This window comes from Syngnathus acus, unplaced genomic scaffold (assembly GCF_901709675.1).
Source record: "Syngnathus acus unplaced genomic scaffold, fSynAcu1.2, whole genome shotgun sequence".
Lineage (NCBI taxonomy): Eukaryota > Metazoa > Chordata > Actinopteri > Syngnathiformes > Syngnathidae > Syngnathus > Syngnathus acus.
In genome coordinates this window covers 268,817-289,353 of record NW_023590220.1, presented here as the reverse complement: position 1 = coordinate 289,353, position 20,537 = coordinate 268,817, and the positions used below count along the sequence as shown (strand labels likewise).

Genomic DNA, 20,537 nt, shown 5'->3' with positions numbered 1-20,537 from the left:
TTCCGGTTTCCGTTGGGCTCCTGCTACGTCTGTTGTGCTGTCCCCTACACTGGTCCTGTCCCAGCCCTAATCCTATCCTAGCCCCAATCCTAACCAACCCCCAACCCTAACCCGTAACCCTAACCTACAACCTATCCAACCCTAACCCTACACCTGACCCCATTTCCCAATATGACAAAAACGTCAACCTGCAAGTCAAACATTGGAAAATAAACAAGTCAAAAATTTGAACAGAAAGTTACAATGTACAAGTCAAAAATTTGAAACAAAAAGGTGTTAAAGTCAATACTTACCATGATACCACCGAACACAACCAAAAATACTCACCCAAAACAAACAAAAGTTACTTACCTATGCCGGAGATCGCAAGTCCCGCCCAATTGGTGCCTGCAAATAAAACAAAACTTACCCAGCCAAATTAAGAAAAGGAAAATCACTTTCATAAAATATGCCGCAGTTCGCTATAAAAGGCCCGTTCGGAGCAGGAAGCTCTCAGTCTCGATGCGGCCATGGAGAGGAAGCAGCTCCCCATGCTATTAAACTAAACCAAATTTAGGGACAATTCCTGTGTGCCAGACCTGAGGAAGGCACAAAAGATGCCGAAACGTTGTCGATGTCACACAGATGAACGAATGGAGCGCAAAAAAGACGCCAGTAGAGACTAATTGGAAGCAAATGTTAATTTAACCCACGCTCTAACCCAGATAGGAGAGCGCATGGATGCCGCACAGAGCAAGATGCTCTCGCTCCACCCAAATAAGGGGAGTCGAATGATTGTGCGAGGTACGACTATAGGGTTGAACGCAAACGCAGCTGTCAATCATTCATGCCAAATCGAGACTCATTTATTAATTATATAACAAAGGCGACCGGATAAGTAAAGTGCAATGGGACAACAAACATACAATAAGCACAAGCACGTGTTCTTGATCAAAAAGATCTTTATTGAGCCCCAGTTGGTCCTGGCCAGCATGGCTGGCGCAGCCGCAGCGGGCAGGATGCTCTGGAGCTGGTTGTGGGGTGCGGGCCAGGATGGTAGGACCGTGCCTTTGCTCCTCTCCTTCGGGGGAGGAACTCCATACCATCACCCTACTCGCCTGTGCCACCTCCTTTTGCCGCCCCCACGTGTTCCGGTTTCCGTTGGGCTCCTGCTACGCTTGTGTGCTGTCCCCTACACTGGTCCTGTCCCAGCCCTAATCCTATACTAGCCCCAATCCTAACCTAACCCCCAACCCTAACCCTAACCCTAACCCTAAACCTAATCCTAAACCCGACCCTAACCCTAACCCTAACCCTAACCTGACCACCATTTCCCAATAAGACAAAACCGTCAACCTGCAAGTCAAAAATTGGAAAATAAACAAGTCAAAAATTTGAACGGAAAATAACAATATACAAGTCAAAAATTTGAACCAAAAGGTGTTAAGAGTCATACTTACCAATGATACTCACCCGAAACAAACAAAATACTCACCAAAACAACAAAAGTACTTACCTATGGCCGGAGATCGCAAGTCCACGCCCAATTGGGGCCTGCAAATAAAACAAAAAACTTACCATCCAAATTAAGAAAAGGAAAATCACTTTCATAAATATGCGCAGTTCGCTATAAAAGGCCCGTTCGGAGCAGGAAGCTCTCAGTCTCGATGCGGCCATGGGAGAGGAACAGCTCCCCATGCTATTAACACTAAAACCAAATTTAGGGACAATTCCTGTGTGCCAGACCTGAGGGAAGGCACAAAAGATGCCGAAACGTTGTCGATGGTCACACAGATGAACAGAATGGAGCGCAAAAAGACGCCATTAGAGACTAATTGGAAGCAAATGTTAATTTACCCCGCTCTACCCATATAGGACGAGCGAATGGATGCCGCACAGAGCAAGATGCTCTCGCGTCCACCCAATAGGGTGAGGTCGAATGATTGTGCTAGGTACGACTATAGGGTTGAACGCAAAACGCAGCTGTCAATCATTCATGCCAAATCGAGACTCATTTATTAATTATATAACAAAGGCGACCGGATAAGTAAAGTGCAATGGGACAACAAACATACAATAAGCACAAGCACGTGTTCTTGATCAAAAAGATCTTTATTGAGCCCCAGTTGGTCCTGGCCAGCATGGCTGGCGCGGCCGCAGCGGGCAGGATGCTCTGGAGCTGGTTGTGGGGTGCGGGCCAGGATGGTAGGACCGTGCCTTTGCTCCTCTCCTTCGGGGGAGGAACTCCATATATCATCCTAACTCGCCTGTGCCACCTCCTTTGCCGCCCCCACGTTTCCGGTTTCCGTTGGGCTCCTGTTCCGTTTGTGTGCTGTCCCCTTAACTGGTCCTATCCCAGCCCTGATCCTAACCTAGCCCTAATCCTAACCTGACCCCCAACCCTAACCCTAACCCTAACCCTAACCCTAATCCTAACCCTAACCCTAACCCTAACCCTAACCTGACCCCATTTCCCAATAAGACAAGAACGTCAACCTGCAAGACAAATTTGGAAATAAGTCAAAAATTTGAACACGAAATAAAAAAATATACAAGTCAAAAATTTGAACGTAATCACAAATTTGAACGTAAACATTTGCAAACAAGCATTCAAAACCAAAAAGGAGTTAAAAGTAAATACTTACCGTAATTAAAAACATAATACTCACCCAAATCATACTTACCTATGCCGGAGATCGCAATTCCACGCCCAATTGGTGCCTGCAAATAAAACAAAAATTTACCAAGCCAAATCAAGAAAAGGAAAATCACTTTCATAAAATAAGCGCAGTTCGCTATAAAAGGCCCGTTCGGAGCAGGAAGCTCTCAGTCTCGATGCGGCCATGGAGGAGGAAACAGCTCCCCATGCAATTAAACTAAACCAAATTTAGGGACAATTCCTGTGTGCCAGACCTGAGGAAGGCACAAAAGATGCCGAAACGTTGTCGATGGTCACACAGATGTACAAAGTAGCGCAAAATGACGCCAGTAGAAACCAATTGGAAGCAAATAATAAATTACCCACGCTCTACCCAGATAGGAGAGCGCATGGATGCCGCACAGAGCAAGATGCTCTCGCTCCACCCAAATAGGGGAGTCGAATGATTGTGCGAGGTACGTATATAGGGTTGAACGCAAACGCAGCTGTCAATCCTACTTGCCAAATCGAGACTCATTATTAAATATATAACAAAGGCGACCGGATAGGTAATGTACAATCAAAAACATACAAACAGTGAGCACAAACACGTGCCCAAGGTCAAAATGATCTTTATTAGGCCCTAATTGGTCCTGGCCAGCATGGCTGGCGCGGCCGCAGCGGGCAGGATGCTCTGGAGCTGGTTGTGGGGTGCGGGCCAGGATGGTAGGACCGTGCCTTTGCTCCTCTCCTTCGGGGGAGGAACTCCATATATCACCCTAACCCTAACCCTAACCCTAACCCTAACCCTAACCCTAACCCCTAACCCTAACCCTAACCCTAACCCTAACCTAACCCCCAACCCTAACCCTAACCCTAACCCTAACCCTAATCCTAACCCTAACCCTAACCCTAACCCTAACCCTAACCTGTCCCCGTTTCACAATAAGACAAAAACGTCAACCTGCAAGATAAAATTTGGACATAAACAAGTCAAAAAATTGATTGGGAAGTCACATTATACAAGTCAAAAATTTGAACCAAAAAGGTGTAAAAAGGAAATACATACCATAATACTTACCTGAAACAAACAAAAAATACTTACCTATACCGGTGTTCGCAAATCCACGCCCAATCGGTGCCTGCAAATAAAACAAAAATTTACCACACTAAAATAAGTAAAGGAAAAACATTTTCAATAATCAAGCGCAGATCGCTATAAAAAGGCCATTTGGAGCAGGAAGCTCTCAGTCTCGATGCGGCCATGGAGGAGGAAGCAGCTCCCCATGCAAATAAACTAACCTAAATTTAGGAACATTACCTGTGTGCCAGACCTGAGGAAGGCACAAGAGATGCCGAAACGTTGTCGATGGTCACACAGATGTACAAAGTAGCGCAAAATGACGCCAGTTAGAAACCAATTGGAAGCAAATTATGGACCCACGCTCTACCCAGATAGGAGAGCGCATGGATGCCGCACAGAGCAAGATGCTCTCGCTCCACCCAAATAGGGGAGTCGAATAAATGAGTGCGAGGTACGAAAAGTTGGTTGAACGCAAACGCAGCTGTCAATCTTACCTGCCAAATCGAGACTCAATTATTATTTATATAACAAAGGCGACCGGATAGAGAAAGTACAATCAAACACAAACCCACAATAAGCACAAGCACGTGTTCAAGGTCAAATGAGATCTTTATTAAACCCCAATTGGTCCTGGCCAGCATGGCTGGCGCAGCCGCAGCGGGCAGGATGCTCTGGAGCTGGTTGTGGGGTGCGGGCCAGGATGGTAGGACCGTGCCTTTGCTCCTCTCCTTCGGGGGAGGAACTCCATACCATCACCCTAACTCGCCTGTGCCACCTCCTTTGCCGCCCCCACGTTTCCGGTTTCCGTTGGGCTCCTGTTCCGTTTGTGTGCTGTCCCCTCAATTGGTCATATCCCAGCCCTAATCCTAACCTAGCCCCAATCCTAACCTAACCCCCAACCCTAACCCTAACCCTAACCCTAACCCTAATCCTAACCCTAACCCTAACCCTAACCCTAACCCTAACCTGTCCCCGTTTCACAATAAGACAAAAACGTCAACCTGCAAGATAAAATTTGGACATAAACAAGTCAAAAAATTGATTGGGAAGTCACATTATACAAGTCAAAAATTTGAACCAAAAAGGTGTAAAAAGGAAATACATACCATAATACTTACCTGAAACAAACAAAAAATACTTACCTATACCGGTGTTCGCAAATCCACGCCCAATCGGTGCCTGCAAATAAAACAAAAATTTACCACACTAAAATAAGTAAAGGAAAAACATTTTCAATAATCAAGCGCAGATCGCTATAAAAAGGCCATTTGGAGCAGGAAGCTCTCAGTCTCGATGCGGCCATGGAGGAGGAAGCAGCTCCCCATGCAAATAAACTAACCTAAATTTAGGAACATTACCTGTGTGCCAGACCTGAGGAAGGCACAAGAGATGCCGAAACGTTGTCGATGGTCACACAGATGTACAAAGTAGCGCAAAATGACGCCAGTTAGAAACCAATTGGAAGCAAATTATGGACCCACGCTCTACCCAGATAGGAGAGCGCATGGATGCCGCACAGAGCAAGATGCTCTCGCTCCACCCAAATAGGGGAGTCGAATAAATGAGTGCGAGGTACGAAAAGTTGGTTGAACGCAAACGCAGCTGTCAATCTTACCTGCCAAATCGAGACTCAATTATTATTTATATAACAAAGGCGACCGGATAGAGAAAGTACAATCAAACACAAACCCACAATAAGCACAAGCACGTGTTCAAGGTCAAATGAGATCTTTATTAAACCCCAATTGGTCCTGGCCAGCATGGCTGGCGCAGCCGCAGCGGGCAGGATGCTCTGGAGCTGGTTGTGGGGTGCGGGCCAGGATGGTAGGACCGTGCCTTTGCTCCTCTCCTTCGGGGGAGGAACTCCATACCATCACCCTAACTCGCCTGTGCCACCTCCTTTGCCGCCCCCACGTTTCCGGTTTCCGTTGGGCTCCTGTTCCGTTTGTGTGCTGTCCCCTCAATTGGTCATATCCCAGCCCTAATCCTAACCTAGCCCCAATCCTAACCTAACCCCCAACCCTAACCCTAACCCTAATCCTAACCCTAACCCTAACCCTAACCCTAACCCTAACCTGTCCCCGTTTCACAATAAGACAAAAACGTCAACCTGCAAGATAAAATTTGGACATAAACAAGTCAAAAAATTGATTGGGAAGTCACATTATACAAGTCAAAAATTTGAACCAAAAAGGTGTAAAAAGGAAATACATACCATAATACTTACCTGAAACAAACAAAAATACTTACCTATACCGGTGTTCGCAAATCCACGCCCAATCGGTGCCTGCAAATAAAACAAAAATTTACCACACTAAAATAAGTAAAGGAAAAACATTTTCAATAATCAAGCGCAGATCGCTATAAAAAGGCCATTTGGAGCAGGAAGCTCTCAGTCTCGATGCGGCCATGGAGGAGGAAGCAGCTCCCCATGCAAATAAACTAACCTAAATTTAGGAACATTACCTGTGTGCCAGACCTGAGGAAGGCACAAGAGATGCCGAAACGTTGTCGATGGTCACACAGATGTACAAAGTAGCGCAAAATGACGCCAGTTAGAAACCAATTGGAAGCAAATTATGGACCCACGCTCTACCCAGATAGGAGAGCGCATGGATGCCGCACAGAGCAAGATGCTCTCGCTCCACCCAAATAGGGGAGTCGAATAAATGAGTGCGAGGTACGAAAAGTTGGTTGAACGCAAACGCAGCTGTCAATCTTACCTGCCAAATCGAGACTCAATTATTATTTATATAACAAAGGCGACCGGATAGAGAAAGTACAATCAAACACAAACCCACAATAAGCACAAGCACGTGTTCAAGGTCAAATGAGATCTTTATTAAACCCCAATTGGTCCTGGCCAGCATGGCTGGCGCAGCCGCAGCGGGCAGGATGCTCTGGAGCTGGTTGTGGGGTGCGGGCCAGGATGGTAGGACCGTGCCTTTGCTCCTCTCCTTCGGGGGAGGAACTCCATACCATCACCCTAACTCGCCTGTGCCACCTCCTTTGCCGCCCCCACGTTTCCGGTTTCCGTTGGGCTCCTGTTCCGTTTGTGTGCTGTCCCCTCAATTGGTCATATCCCAGCCCTAATCCTAACCTAGCCCCAATCCTAACCTAACCCCCAACCCTAACCCTAACCCTAACCCTAATCCTAACCCTAACCCTAACCCTAACCCTAACCCTAACCCTAACCTGTCCCCGTTTCACAATAAGACAAAAACGTCAACCTGCAAGATAAAATTTGGACATAAACAAGTCAAAAAATTGATTGGGAAGTCACATTATACAAGTCAAAAATTTGAACCAAAAAGGTGTAAAAGGAAATACATACCATAATACTTACCTGAAACAAACAAAAAATACTTACCTATACCGGTGTTCGCAAATCCACGCCCAATCGGTGCCTGCAAATAAAACAAAAATTTACCACACTAAAATAAGTAAAGGAAAAACATTTTCAATAATCAAGCGCAGATCGCTATAAAAAGGCCATTTGGAGCAGGAAGCTCTCAGTCTCGATGCGGCCATGGAGGAGGAAGCAGCTCCCCATGCAAATAAACTAACCTAAATTTAGGAACATTACCTGTGTGCCAGACCTGAGGAAGGCACAAGAGATGCCGAAACGTTGTCGATGGTCACACAGATGTACAAAGTAGCGCAAAATGACGCCAGTTAGAAACCAATTGGAAGCAAATTATGGACCCACGCTCTACCCAGATAGGAGAGCGCATGGATGCCGCACAGAGCAAGATGCTCTCGCTCCACCCAAATAGGGGAGTCGAATAAATGAGTGCGAGGTACGAAAAGTTGGTTGAACGCAAACGCAGCTGTCAATCTTACCTGCCAAATCGAGACTCAATTATTATTTATATAACAAAGGCGACCGGATAGAGAAAGTACAATCAAACACAAACCCACAATAAGCACAAGCACGTGTTCAAGGTCAAATGAGATCTTTATTAAACCCCAATTGGTCCTGGCCAGCATGGCTGGCGCAGCCGCAGCGGGCAGGATGCTCTGGAGCTGGTTGTGGGGTGCGGGCCAGGATGGTAGGACCGTGCCTTTGCTCCTCTCCTTCGGGGGAGGAACTCCATACCATCACCCTAACTCGCCTGTGCCACCTCCTTTGCCGCCCCCACGTTTCCGGTTTCCGTTGGGCTCCTGTTCCGTTTGTGTGCTGTCCCCTCAATTGGTCATATCCCAGCCCTAATCCTAACCTAGCCCCAATCCTAACCTAACCCCCAACCCTAACCCTAACCCTAACCCTAATCCTAACCCTAACCCTAACCCTAACCCTAACCCTAACCTGTCCCCGTTTCACAATAAGACAAAAACGTCAACCTGCAAGATAAAATTTGGACATAAACAAGTCAAAAAATTGATTGGGAAGTCACATTATACAAGTCAAAAATTTGAACCAAAAGGTGTAAAAAGGAAATACATACCATAATACTTACCTGAAACAAACAAAAAATACTTACCTATACCGGTGTTCGCAAATCCACGCCCAATCGGTGCCTGCAAATAAAACAAAAATTTACCACACTAAAATAAGTAAAGGAAAAACATTTTCAATAATCAAGCGCAGATCGCTATAAAAAGGCCATTTGGAGCAGGAAGCTCTCAGTCTCGATGCGGCCATGGAGGAGGAAGCAGCTCCCCATGCAAATAAACTAACCTAAATTTAGGAACATTACCTGTGTGCCAGACCTGAGGAAGGCACAAGAGATGCCGAAACGTTGTCGATGGTCACACAGATGTACAAAGTAGCGCAAAATGACGCCAGTTAGAAACCAATTGGAAGCAAATTATGGACCCACGCTCTACCCAGATAGGAGAGCGCATGGATGCCGCACAGAGCAAGATGCTCTCGCTCCACCCAAATAGGGGAGTCGAATAAATGAGTGCGAGGTACGAAAAGTTGGTTGAACGCAAACGCAGCTGTCAATCTTACCTGCCAAATCGAGACTCAATTATTATTTATATAACAAAGGCGACCGGATAGAGAAAGTACAATCAAACACAAACCCACAATAAGCACAAGCACGTGTTCAAGGTCAAATGAGATCTTTATTAAACCCCAATTGGTCCTGGCCAGCATGGCTGGCGCAGCCGCAGCGGGCAGGATGCTCTGGAGCTGGTTGTGGGGTGCGGGCCAGGATGGTAGGACCGTGCCTTTGCTCCTCTCCTTCGGGGGAGGAACTCCATACCATAACCCTAACCCTAACCCTAACCCTAACCCTAACCCTAACCCTATCACACAGTGGCTGAAGGAATGGATCCATGCAGGTGCATCTGTTCCTAAAGAAGCAGTGAGTGACTTTTCTCTGGCGATTCTTGGAGCTCTAGTCAAAGCTTTTACCCCTCATCCTGATCTGAAGAGCTACATCAATGAGTGCTTTAACATTTCACGTGGGAATCAACCTGGACATCTACCCCCATGTTTTGTCAGGGTAGATGTAGCACACTGCATTAAGATGATCTGCCGATGGGACTGCCTGAAAAACAAAAGACCTCGTGTTAAGGATTTCTTTGTTAGGTCAATAGCACAGCTTCTTAAGTCACAATGTTTGCAACATGCAAAATAACTTCTTCGTGCTATCACCATTGTGGCACTGAGTGAGACAGAGGGTAATGACAATTCTGGAGCCCCTATCCCATCAGAAAAGTGCAAGAAATACTTGAGAGCGCAAATCGCAGAGGAATTTGTCCCCATTTCAGATGAGGAAGTTGAGGGACAAGAACCAGGTGATTCATTAAATCAGCACATCCAGACTAATGTCCGAGAGTGGGTGACAGAAATATGTGAGGAGAGCAGGTCACTTGCCATGGCTGATGGGGATAGAGACAACATCCACTTCCTCCCTGAGATTATTCCCCAAATAACAAGACTTGGAAGTTACTTGCCACTCTGGACAGCAATAATGGTCCCTCTCTTCAAAAGCGCCAGCATCACTGCAAGTTCCGCAGCTGTTGAAGCAGAGTTCAAAAACATAAAAAAAGGCCTTTTCAAGCATGAAAGCCTACCCATTCGTGTGGACCGGTTTGTTGCTCGTCATCTTTCCTTCATTGAGGGAAACATGCGGATTTGCTCTGCAAAACAAAAAAGTGATGTGTGTGATGCCACGACCGTCAGAGAGCCTGACAATGTCTGCAGTACTTCTCAAACTGAAGTAGTAAACAAAAGGGGAGAAAAATCTCATCCTGGAGCGGAGCCAGATGCATCTACTGACAGTGCAGTTGAAAACTGGAGAGGTTTAGCGGTCCCACCGAAAAAAAGAAAGATAACTTCATATCTCTCTCCTTGTCCTGAATGGCTGCATATTGGCACACAAGTGGGCTGGAAAAAAGTCAAGGTACCATTGTTGAAAAACGGGAACCATCAACAGCCTGTTAAACTTCGCACATCAAAAGTGTTTGTGCTCAATACTTGTGCATTTGATTCTGTCTTGCAATGCTTATGCTGTTCTTTCTGTGAAAGTTTTTCATTTGAAAAGACTGTTCTGAACTATGAACATGGGAACCAATTCCTCCACCTGGTGAAAACCATCACAACACAGATTGTGAACCCACAGGTATACTCACAGAGGGCAGAACTGCTGGGGGAAATATTCAAACCTGTCCTCCTGACCTCTGGTGCTCTCCAAATTGATGCACAATGCCACATCTCCACTGTAATTGAGAGCGCAATGAGGAATATCCCAAGTGTTTATTTGATAAAACAATGCTCCTCACAGTACTGCAGTTTAAGCCAACAAGTAACAAGGCAAGTTTCACTTGTTTGTCCAAACGTTGCTGTCCTGCAGACCTGTGGCATGGCTTCTCTTCAGACTGCTGCTGAAGAGGGACTCAGCCTTCCTGACTCTCTCTGCCTCAGGCCAATTGAAAATCCTTCCCATTGTCCGTCTTCATTCAAAACACAGGACAACAATACAGGCAAGGCTCTGTGTTCAGGTAATGTTACTCACAGCTACAATCTGGGAGAGTTTGTGTGGATTGACACTGACCTTGGCAGCAGTTGCAAGGAAGTTGCCTTGCTTGAATTTCCCTCCAGTCTGGAGCTAAAAGAGAAGACCTTTACTTTGAGAGCAGTCATTGGCTTTGAACCAGGACTGACCCAGGATTCTCTCGGGCATTATGTGGCATACTGCAGGAGGACTGCATATGCCTGGGAGATCTATAATGACCTGGGAAGTGGAGTGAAAGCAGCATCAGTAAATACTAAGATCTTCCCACATGCTGTTCTACACAGTGCAGTGATGCATTGTTTGAATTGTTGGAAAAAAATGTTGATAATGTTCCCTTTGACAAAGAAAGTTATTTTTTCACGTTTTCAAGTTTCTTTTTCTGGCTGTCATCAACTTCACATACATGTATTAATTGTTGCATTAATTAATGTTTTGGAGCAGACATAGACTCATCAGGTATTTAGATTGCGGTGAACCTTTTGCATGTCAGATGTAATTGAAAAAAATGATCACATAGGCTTATTGAAAACAAGGAAATTAATCAATGAGCACGATACAAACATAATTACAGAAATATCCTCGTACTAAAAGCCATTCCCCGCAGTGAAAGTTTTCTGTAAGATAAAAAGAAAAGAAAAAAAAGGCTAAGAACATGTTTACCTTGTATTCGTCCTGCATCAGGAGCATTCCAGTCCAGGAGCTTGAAATTCGCGACAAAATACAGTGACGTGGGCTGGGTGACGTCTTTGCTATGAATTAAATGTGTAATATCTGCAAAACCGTAGCATCACAAACGAAACTTTTTGCAGCACAAACCAGCACAAACGAAACACAAACGACCGGCACTATTTTGGGTCAATTTGGAAGTAAACAGGGGGGCGGGGCTACCTGACGTCATCGCTATAAAATAAATGTGTAATATCTACGAAACGGAAGCAGCACAAACGAATTTTTTTGCTGCACAAACCTGCACAAACGAAGCACAAACGAACGGTACCATTTTGGGTCCATTTGGAGCGAAGTGGGGGGCTAGGTGACGTCATCGCTATAAAATAAATGTGTAATATCTCCGAAACGGAAGCAGCACAAACGAAAATTTTTGCTGCACAAACCAGCACTAACGAAGCACAAACGAACGGTACCGTTTTGGGTCCATTTCGAGCAGATGGGGGGCTGGGTGTACTCTGGATGACCTATAAAAGAATCGTTCATAACTAAAAAACCATAGCAGCACAAACGAAAATTTTTGCTGCACAAACCTGCACAAACGAAGCACAAACGAACGGTACCATTTTGGGTCCATTTGGAGCGAGGTGGGGGGCTGGGTGACGTCATCGCTATAAAATAAATGTGTAATATCTCCGAAACGGAAGCAGCACAAACGAAAATTTTTGCTGCACAAACCTGCACAAACGAAGCACAAACGAACGGTACCATTTTGGGTCCATTTGGAGCGAAGTGGGGGGCTAGGTGACGTCATCGCTATAAAATAAATGTGTAATATCTCCGAAACGGAAGCAGCACAAACGAAAATTTTTGCTGCACAAACCAGCACTAACGAAGCACAAACGAACGGTACCATTTTGGGTTCATTTTGAGCAGATGGGGGGCTGGGTGAACTCTGGATGACCTATAAAAGAATCGTTCATAACTAAAAAACCATAGCAGCACAAACGAAAATTTTTGCTGCACAAACCAGCACAAACGAAGCACAAACGAAACAGACTATTTTACTTAAATTTTGCGTGGGGTGGGGGGCCAGCTTCACGCAGGTATTTTTATGTGGTAGCACAAATTTGCCATTGCGACCTGCATTTTGCTGTATCAAAGTAAATGTCATGAAAAGTGGAAAAACCCTACATGGAAGTGCAATGTGTTTTTTTTTTTTTTTTTTTTACGGATAAAGACTGCTGCTTTGAGTTCACAGGGAGCCAGCCTCTTTATTCACTGTACATAGTCTGCTCTCTAGCGGTAAAAGACGTGAACTACAATGCTATGGATGACGCCACACAATATAGATTTGAAACTCGGGTATAGTTTCAATGTCGGAGTTAAAACTCGGCTTGCAGTTTCCGAATGCCATACGTAATGGGTGTTGTCAAAATTTGCTTTAACAATTGAAGTGGAAAAAGAAAAAAAAAGCTTACAGCACCTGGTATTCCCAGGCGGTCTCCCATCCAAGTACTAACCAGGCCCGACCCTGCTTAGCTTCCGAGATCGGACGAGATCGGGCGTTCTCAGGGTAGTATGGCCGTAAGCCATGGTTGAGTGCAAAATAATGCATTTTATAGATACAATCGCCCCTGAAAACCAAGACTTGGCGTTTCATGGAAACATGGCTATCATGAAAAGTTATTGACAGCTTTTTATGTGGTAGCACAAATTTGCCATTGCGACCTGCATTTTGCTGTATCAAAGTAAATGTCATGAAAAGTGGAAAAACCCTACATGGAAGTGCAATGTGTTTTTTTTTTTTTTTTACGGATAAAGACTGCTGCTTTGAGTTCACAGGGAGCCAGCCTCTTTATTCACTGTACATAGTCTGCTCTCTAGCGGTAAAAGACGTGAACTACAATGCTATGGATGACGCCACACAATATAGATTTGAAACTCGGGTATAGTTTCAATGTCGGAGTTAAAACTCGGCTTGCAGTTTCCGAATGCCATACGTAATGGGTGTTGTCAAAATTTGCTTTAACAATTGAAGTGGAAAAAGAAAAAAAAAGCTTACAGCACCTGGTATTCCCAGGCGGTCTCCCATCCAAGTACTAACCAGGCCCGACCCTGCTTAGCTTCCGAGATCGGGCGTTCTCAGGGTAGTATGGCCGTAAGCCATGGGTAATCACAAAATCATGCATTTTATAGAAACAATCGCCCCTGAAAACCAAGACTTGGCGTTTCATGGAAACATGGCTATCATGAAAAGTTATTGATAGCTTTTTATGTGGTAGCACAAATTTGCCATTGCGACCTGCATTTTGCTGTATCAAAGTAAATGTCATGAAAAGTGGAAAAACCCTACATGGAAGTGCAATGTGTTTTTTTTTTTTTTTTTTACGGATAAAGACTGCTGCTTTGAGTTCACAGGGAGCCAGCCTCTTTATTCACTGTACATAGTCTGCTCTCTAGCGGTAAAAGACGTGAACTACAATGCTATGGATGACGCCACACAATATAGATTTGAAACTCGGGTATAGTTTCAATGTCGGAGTTAAAACTCGGCTTGCAGTTTCCGAATGCCATACGTAATGGGTGTTGTCAAAATTTGCTTTAACAATTGAAGTGGAAAAAGAAAAAAAAAAAGCTTACAGCACCTGGTATTCCCAGGCGGTCTCCCATCCAAGTACTAACCAGGCCCGACCCTGTTTAGCTTCCGAGATCGGGCGTTCTCAGGGTAGTATGGCCGTAAGCCATGGGTAATCACAAAATCATGCATTTTATAGAAACAATCGACCCTGAAAACCAAGACTTGGCGTTTCATGGAAACATGGCTATCATGAAAAGTTATTGATAGCTTTTTATGTGGTAGCACAAATTTGCCATTGCGACCTGCATTTTGCTGTATCAAAGTAAATGTCATGAAAAGTGGAAAAACCCTACATGGAAGTGCAATGTGTTTTTTTTTTTTTTTTTTACGGATAAAGACTGCTGCTTTGAGTTCACAGGGAGCCAGCCTCTTTATTCACTGTACATAGTCTGCTCTCTAGCGGTAAAAGACGTGAACTACAATGCTATGGATGACGCCACACAATATAGATTTGAAACTCGGGTATAGTTTCAATGTCGGAGTTAAAACTCGGCTTGCAGTTTCCGAATGCCATACGTAATGGGTGTTGTCAAAATTTGCTTTAACAATTGAAGTTGAAAAAAAAAAAAAAAAAACTTACTGCACCTGGTATTCCCAGGCGGTCTCCCATCCAAGTACTAACCAGGCCCGACCCTGCTTAGCTTCCGAGATCGGACGAGATCGGGCGTTCTCAGGGTAGTATGGCCGTAAGCCATGGTTGAGCGCAAAATAATGCATTTTATAGATACAATCGCCCCTGAAAACCAAGACTTGGCGTTTCATGGAAACATGGCTATCATGAAAAGTTATTGACAGCTTTTTATGTGGTAGCACAAATTTGCCATTGCGACCTGCATTTTGCTGTATCAAAGTAAATGTCATGAAAAGTGGAAAAACCCTACATGGAAGTGCAATGTGTTTTTTTTTTTTTTTTTTTTTACGGATAAAGACTGCTGCTTTGAGTTCACAGGGAGCCAGCCTCTTTATTCACTGTACATAGTCTGCTCTCTAGCGGTAAAAGACGTGAACTACAATGCTATGGATGACGCCACACAATATAGATTTGAAACTCGGGTATAGTTTCAATGTCGGAGTTAAAACTCGGCTTGCAGTTTCCGAATGCCATACGTAATGGGTGTTGTCAAAATTTGCTTTAACAATTGAAGTGGAAAAAAAAAAAAAAAAAAGCTTACAGCACCTGGTATTCCCAGGCGGTCTCCAATCCAAGTACTAACCAGGCCCGACCCTGCTTAGCTTCCGAGATCGGACGAGATCGGGCGTTCTCAGGGTAGTATGGCCGTAAGCCATGGTTGAGTGCAAAATAATGCATTTTATAGATACAATCGCCCCTGAAAACCAAGACTTGGCGTTTCATGGAAACATGGCTATCATGAAAAGTTATTGATAGCTTTTTATGTGGTAGCACAAATTTGCCATTGCGACCTGCATTTTGCTGTATCAAAGTAAATGTCATGAAAAGTGGAAAAACCCTACATGGAAGTGCAATGTGTTTTTTTTTTTTGTTTTTTTACGGATAAAGACTGCTGCTTTGAGTTCACAGGGAGCCAGCCTCTTTATTCACTGTACATAGTCTGCTCTCTAGCGGTAAAAGACGTGAACTACAATGCTATGGATGACGCCACACAATATAGATTTGAAACTCGGGTATAGTTTCAATGTCGGAGTTAAAACTCGGCTTGCAGTTTCCGAATGCCATACGTAATGGGTGTTGTCAAAATTTGCTTTAACAATTGAAGTGGAAAAAGAAAAAAAAAGCTTACAGCACCTGGTATTCCCAGGCGGTCTCCCATCCAAGTACTAACCAGGCCCGACCCTGCTTAGCTTCCGAGATCGGACGAGATCGGGCGTTCTCAGGGTAGTATGGCCGTAAGCCATGGTTGAGTGCAAAATAATGCATTTTATAGATATAATCGCCCCTGAAAACCAAGACTTGGCGTTTCATGGAAACATGGCTATCATGAAAAGTTATTGACAGCTTTTTATGTGGTAGCACAAATTTGCCATTGCGACCTGCATTTTGCTGTATCAAAGTAAATGTCATGAAAAGTGGAAAAACCCTACATGGAAGTGCAATGTGTTTTTTTTTTTTTTTTACGGATAAAGACTGCTGCTTTGAGTTCACAGGGAGCCAGCCTCTTTATTCACTGTACATAGTCTGCTCTCTAGCGGTAAAAGACGTGAACTACAATGCTATGGATGACGCCACACAATATAGATTTGAAACTCGGGTATAGTTTCAATGTCGGAGTTAAAACTCGGCTTGCAGTTTCCGAATGCCATACGTAATGGGTGTTGTCAAAATTTGCTTTAACAATTGAAGTGGAAAAAGAAAAAAAAAGCTTACAGCACCTGGTATTCCCAGGCGGTCTCCCATCCAAGTACTAACCAGGCCCGACCCTGCTTAGCTTCCGAGATCGGACGAGATCGGGCGTTCTCTGGGTAGTATGGCCGTAAGCCATGGTTGAGTGCAAAATAATGCATTTTATAGATACAATCGCCCCTGAAAACCAAGACTTGGCGTTTCATGGAAACATGGCTATCATGAAAAGTTATTGACAGCTTTTTATGTGGTAGCACAAATTTGCCATTGCGACCTGCATTTTGCTGTATCAAAGTAAATGTCATGAAAAGTGGAAAAACCCTACATGGAAGTGCAATGTGTTTTTTTTTTTGTTTTTTTACGGATAAAGACTGCTGCTTTGAGTTCACAGGGAGCCAGCCTCTTTATTCACTGTACATAGTCTGCTCTCTAGCGGTAAAAGACGTGAACTACAATGCTATGGATGACGCCACACAATATAGATTTGAAACTCGGGTATAGTTTCAATGTCGGAGTTAAAACTCGGCTTGCAGTTTCCGAATGCCATACGTAATGGGTGTTGTCAAAATTTGCTTTAACAATTGAAGTGGAAAAAGAAAAAAAAAGCTTACAGCACCTGGTATTCCCAGGCGGTCTCCCATCCAAGTACTAACCAGGCCCGACCCTGCTTAGCTTCCGAGATCGGACGAGATCGGGCGTTCTCAGGGTAGTATGGCCGTAAGCCATGGTTGAGTGCAAAATAATGCATTTTATAGATACAATCGCCCCTGAAAACCAAGACTTGGCGTTTCATGGAAACATGGCTATCATGAAAAGTTATTGACAGCTTTTTATGTGGTAGCACAAATTTGCCATTGCGACCTGCATTTTGCTGTATCAAAGTAAATGTCATGAAAAGTGGAAAAACCCTACATGGAAGTGCAATGTGTTTTTTTTACGGATAAAGACTGCTGCTTTGAGTTCACAGGGAGCCAGCCTCTTTATTCACTGTACATAGTCTGCTCTCTAGCGGTAAAAGACGTGAACTACAATGCTATGGATGACGCCACACAATATAGATTTGAAACTCGGGTATAGTTTCAATGTCGGAGTTAAAACTCGGCTTGCAGTTTCCGAATGCCATACGTAATGGGTGTTGTCAAAATTTGCTTTAACAATTGAAGTTGAAAAAAAAAAAAAAAAAAACTTACTGCACCTGGTATTCCCAGGCGGTCTCCCATCCAAGTACTAACCAGGCCCGACCCTGCTTAGCTTCCGAGATCGGACGAGATCGGGCGTTCTCAGGGTAGTATGGCCGTAAGCCATGGTTGAGCGCAAAATAATGCATTTTATAGATACAATCGCCCCTGAAAACCAAGACTTGGCGTTTCATGGAAACATGGCTATCATGAAAAGTTATTGACAGCTTTTTATGTGGTAGCACAAATTTGCCATTGCGACCTGCATTTTGCTGTATCAAAGTAAATGTCATGAAAAGTGGAAAAACCCTACATGGAAGTGCAATGTGTTTTTTTTTTTTTTTTTTTTTACGGATAAAGACTGCTGCTTTGAGTTCACAGGGAGCCAGCCTCTTTATTCACTGTACATAGTCTGCTCTCTAGCGGTAAAAGACGTGAACTACAATGCTATGGATGACGCCACACAATATAGATTTGAAACTCGGGTATAGTTTCAATGTCGGAGTTAAAACTCGGCTTGCAGTTTCCGAATGCCATACGTAATGGGTGTTGTCAAAATTTGCTTTAACAATTGAAGTGGAAAAAAAAAAAAAAAAAAAGCTTACAGCACCTGGTATTCCCAGGCGGTCTCCCATCCAAGTACTAACCAGGCCCGACCCTGCTTAGCTTCCGAGATCGGACGAGATCGGGCGTTCTCTGGGTAGTATGGCCGTAAGCCATGGTTGAGTGCAAAATAATGCATTTTATAGATACAATCGCCCCTGAAAACCAAGACTTGGCGTTTCATGGAAACATGGCTATCATGAAAAGTTATTGACAGCTTTTTATGTGGTAGCACAAATTTGCCATTGCGACCTGCATTTTGCTGTATCAAAGTAAATGTCATGAAAAGTGGAAAAACCCTACATGGAAGTGCAATGTGTTTTTTTTTTTGTTTTTTTACGGATAAAGACTGCTGCTTTGAGTTCACAGGGAGCCAGCCTCTTTATTCACTGTACATAGTCTGCTCTCTAGCGGTAAAAGACGTGAACTACAATGCTATGGATGACGCCACACAATATAGATTTGAAACTCGGGTATAGTTTCAATGTCGGAGTTAAAACTCGGCTTGCAGTTTCCGAATGCCATACGTAATGGGTGTTGTCAAAATTTGCTTTAACAATTGAAGTGGAAAAAGAAAAAAAAAGCTTACAGCACCTGGTATTCCCAGGCGGTCTCCCATCCAAGTACTAACCAGGCCCGACCCTGCTTAGCTTCCGAGATCGGACGAGATCGGGCGTTCTCAGGGTAGTATGGCCGTAAGCCATGGTTGAGTGCAAAATAATGCATTTTATAGATACAATCGCCCCTGAAAACCAAGACTTGGCGTTTCATGGAAACATGGCTATCATGAAAAGTTATTGACAGCTTTTTATGTGGTAGCACAAATTTGCCATTGCGACCTGCATTTTGCTGTATCAAAGTAAATGTCATGAAAAGTGGAAAAACCCTACATGGAAGTGCAATGTGTTTTTTTTACGGATAAAGACTGCTGCTTTGAGTTCACAGGGAGCCAGCCTCTTTATTCACTGTACATAGTCTGCTCTCTAGCGGTAAAAGACGTGAACTACAATGCTATGGATGACGCCACACAATATAGATTTGAAACTCGGGTATAGTTTCAATGTCGGAGTTAAACTCGGCTTGCAGTTTCCGAATGCCATACGTAATGGGTGTTGTCAAAATTTGCTTTAACAATTGAAGTGGAAAAAGAAAAAAAAAGCTTACAGCACCTGGTATTCCCGGGCGGTCTCCCATCCAAGTACTAACCAGGCCCGACCCTGCTTAGCTTCCGAGATCGGGCGTTCTCAGGGTAGTATGGCCGTAAGCCATGGGTAATCACAAAATCATGCATTTTATAGAAACAATCGCCCCTGAAAACCAAGACTTGGCGTTTCATGGAAACATGGCTATCATGAAAAGTTATTGATAGCTTTTTATGTGGTAGCACAAATTTGCCATTGCGACCTGCATTTTGCTGTATCAAAGTAAATGTCATGAAAAGTGGAAAAACCCTACATGGAAGTGCAATGTTTTTTTTTTTTTTTTTTTTTACTGATAAAGACTGCTGCTTTGAGTTCACAGGGAGCCAGCCTCTTTATTCACTGTACATAGTCTGCTCTCTAGCGGTAAAAGACGTGAACTACAATGCTATGGATGACGCCACACAATATAGATTTGAAACTCGGGTATAGTTTCAATGTCGGAGTTAAAACTCGGCTTGCAGTTTCCGAATGCCATACGTAATGGGTGTTGTCAAAATTTGCTTTAACAATTGAAGTGGAAAAAAAAAAAAAAAAAAAAAGCTTACAGCACCTGGTATTCCCAGGCGGTCTCCCATCCAAGTACTAACCAGGCCCGACCCTGCTTAGTTTCCGAGATCGGACGAGATCGGGCGTTCTCAGGGTAGTATGGCCGTAAGCCATGGTTGATAGCAAAATAATGCATTCTATAGATACAATCGCCCCTGAAAGCCAAGACTTCTTGCTGTATCAAAGTAAATGTCATGAAAAGTGGAAAAACCCTACATGGAAGCGCAGTGTGGGTTTTTTTTGTGTTTTTTTACGGATAAAGACTGCTGCTTTGAGTTCACAGGGAGCCAGCCTCTTTATTCACTGTACATAGTCTGCTCTCTAGCGGTAAAAGACGTGAACTACAATTGACAAAACAAAAATTGTTACGTCCTAATCCACACACTGGTACACCTAACAATTTTGCGAGTTCGTTCTGTCAAAGAGAAGACCAGTAGATCAATGAGGCCGAATTTACCAATTGTTTAATCCTGACAAAGCAAGATAATACAGGCGCCTGGGTCTCGGGTCCTTAACACAAAAACTAGTGTGCCTTCTGTGACCATCAAAAGACAACACATTCTTCCGGGTTGCGCAGTTTTAAAGAAACACAATATGAATATTCAAGCATGCAAAATATTGTGTGGTGATTGGTCGATAGTCGATGGTCGATGGTCGTCTCCTCCTCGTTTGGGTTTTTCCCCTGCTCAGCACAGGTGTCTGGACCACA

General features: G+C 44.0%; 10 non-coding genes and 3 pseudogenes across 10 annotated transcripts; all 13 read right to left on the bottom strand.

Moving 5' to 3' along the window:
• Positions 1-12,812: 12,812 nt before the first annotated feature.
• On the bottom strand, positions 12,813-12,931 carry LOC119118771. Its single transcript, XR_005096933.1, has one exon. It is a non-coding gene; the product is annotated as a 5S ribosomal RNA (ribosomal RNA).
• Positions 12,932-13,396: 465 nt separating this feature from the next.
• LOC119118756 lies at positions 13,397-13,505 on the bottom strand (annotated as a pseudogene).
• A 469-nt stretch (positions 13,506-13,974) lies between these two features.
• LOC119118759 lies at positions 13,975-14,083 on the bottom strand (annotated as a pseudogene).
• A 469-nt stretch (positions 14,084-14,552) lies between these two features.
• Positions 14,553-14,671, bottom strand: LOC119118735. Its single transcript, XR_005096909.1, has one exon. It is a non-coding gene; the product is annotated as a 5S ribosomal RNA (ribosomal RNA).
• A 473-nt stretch (positions 14,672-15,144) lies between these two features.
• LOC119118733 lies at positions 15,145-15,263 on the bottom strand. Its single transcript, XR_005096907.1, has one exon. It is a non-coding gene; the product is annotated as a 5S ribosomal RNA (ribosomal RNA).
• A 469-nt stretch (positions 15,264-15,732) lies between these two features.
• On the bottom strand, positions 15,733-15,851 carry LOC119118760. The gene has a single exon (XR_005096930.1). It is a non-coding gene; the product is annotated as a 5S ribosomal RNA (ribosomal RNA).
• Positions 15,852-16,316: 465 nt separating this feature from the next.
• Positions 16,317-16,435, bottom strand: LOC119118809. The gene has a single exon (XR_005096964.1). It is a non-coding gene; the product is annotated as a 5S ribosomal RNA (ribosomal RNA).
• Positions 16,436-16,903: 468 nt separating this feature from the next.
• LOC119118748 lies at positions 16,904-17,022 on the bottom strand. The gene has a single exon (XR_005096922.1). It is a non-coding gene; the product is annotated as a 5S ribosomal RNA (ribosomal RNA).
• Positions 17,023-17,482: 460 nt separating this feature from the next.
• On the bottom strand, positions 17,483-17,601 carry LOC119118734. Its single transcript, XR_005096908.1, has one exon. It is a non-coding gene; the product is annotated as a 5S ribosomal RNA (ribosomal RNA).
• A 474-nt stretch (positions 17,602-18,075) lies between these two features.
• LOC119118808 lies at positions 18,076-18,194 on the bottom strand. Its single transcript, XR_005096963.1, has one exon. It is a non-coding gene; the product is annotated as a 5S ribosomal RNA (ribosomal RNA).
• A 468-nt stretch (positions 18,195-18,662) lies between these two features.
• On the bottom strand, positions 18,663-18,781 carry LOC119118737. The gene has a single exon (XR_005096911.1). It is a non-coding gene; the product is annotated as a 5S ribosomal RNA (ribosomal RNA).
• Positions 18,782-19,237: 456 nt separating this feature from the next.
• LOC119118758 lies at positions 19,238-19,346 on the bottom strand (annotated as a pseudogene).
• Positions 19,347-19,820: 474 nt separating this feature from the next.
• Positions 19,821-19,939, bottom strand: LOC119118707. The gene has a single exon (XR_005096881.1). It is a non-coding gene; the product is annotated as a 5S ribosomal RNA (ribosomal RNA).
• Between the last annotated feature and the right edge of the window lie 598 nt (positions 19,940-20,537).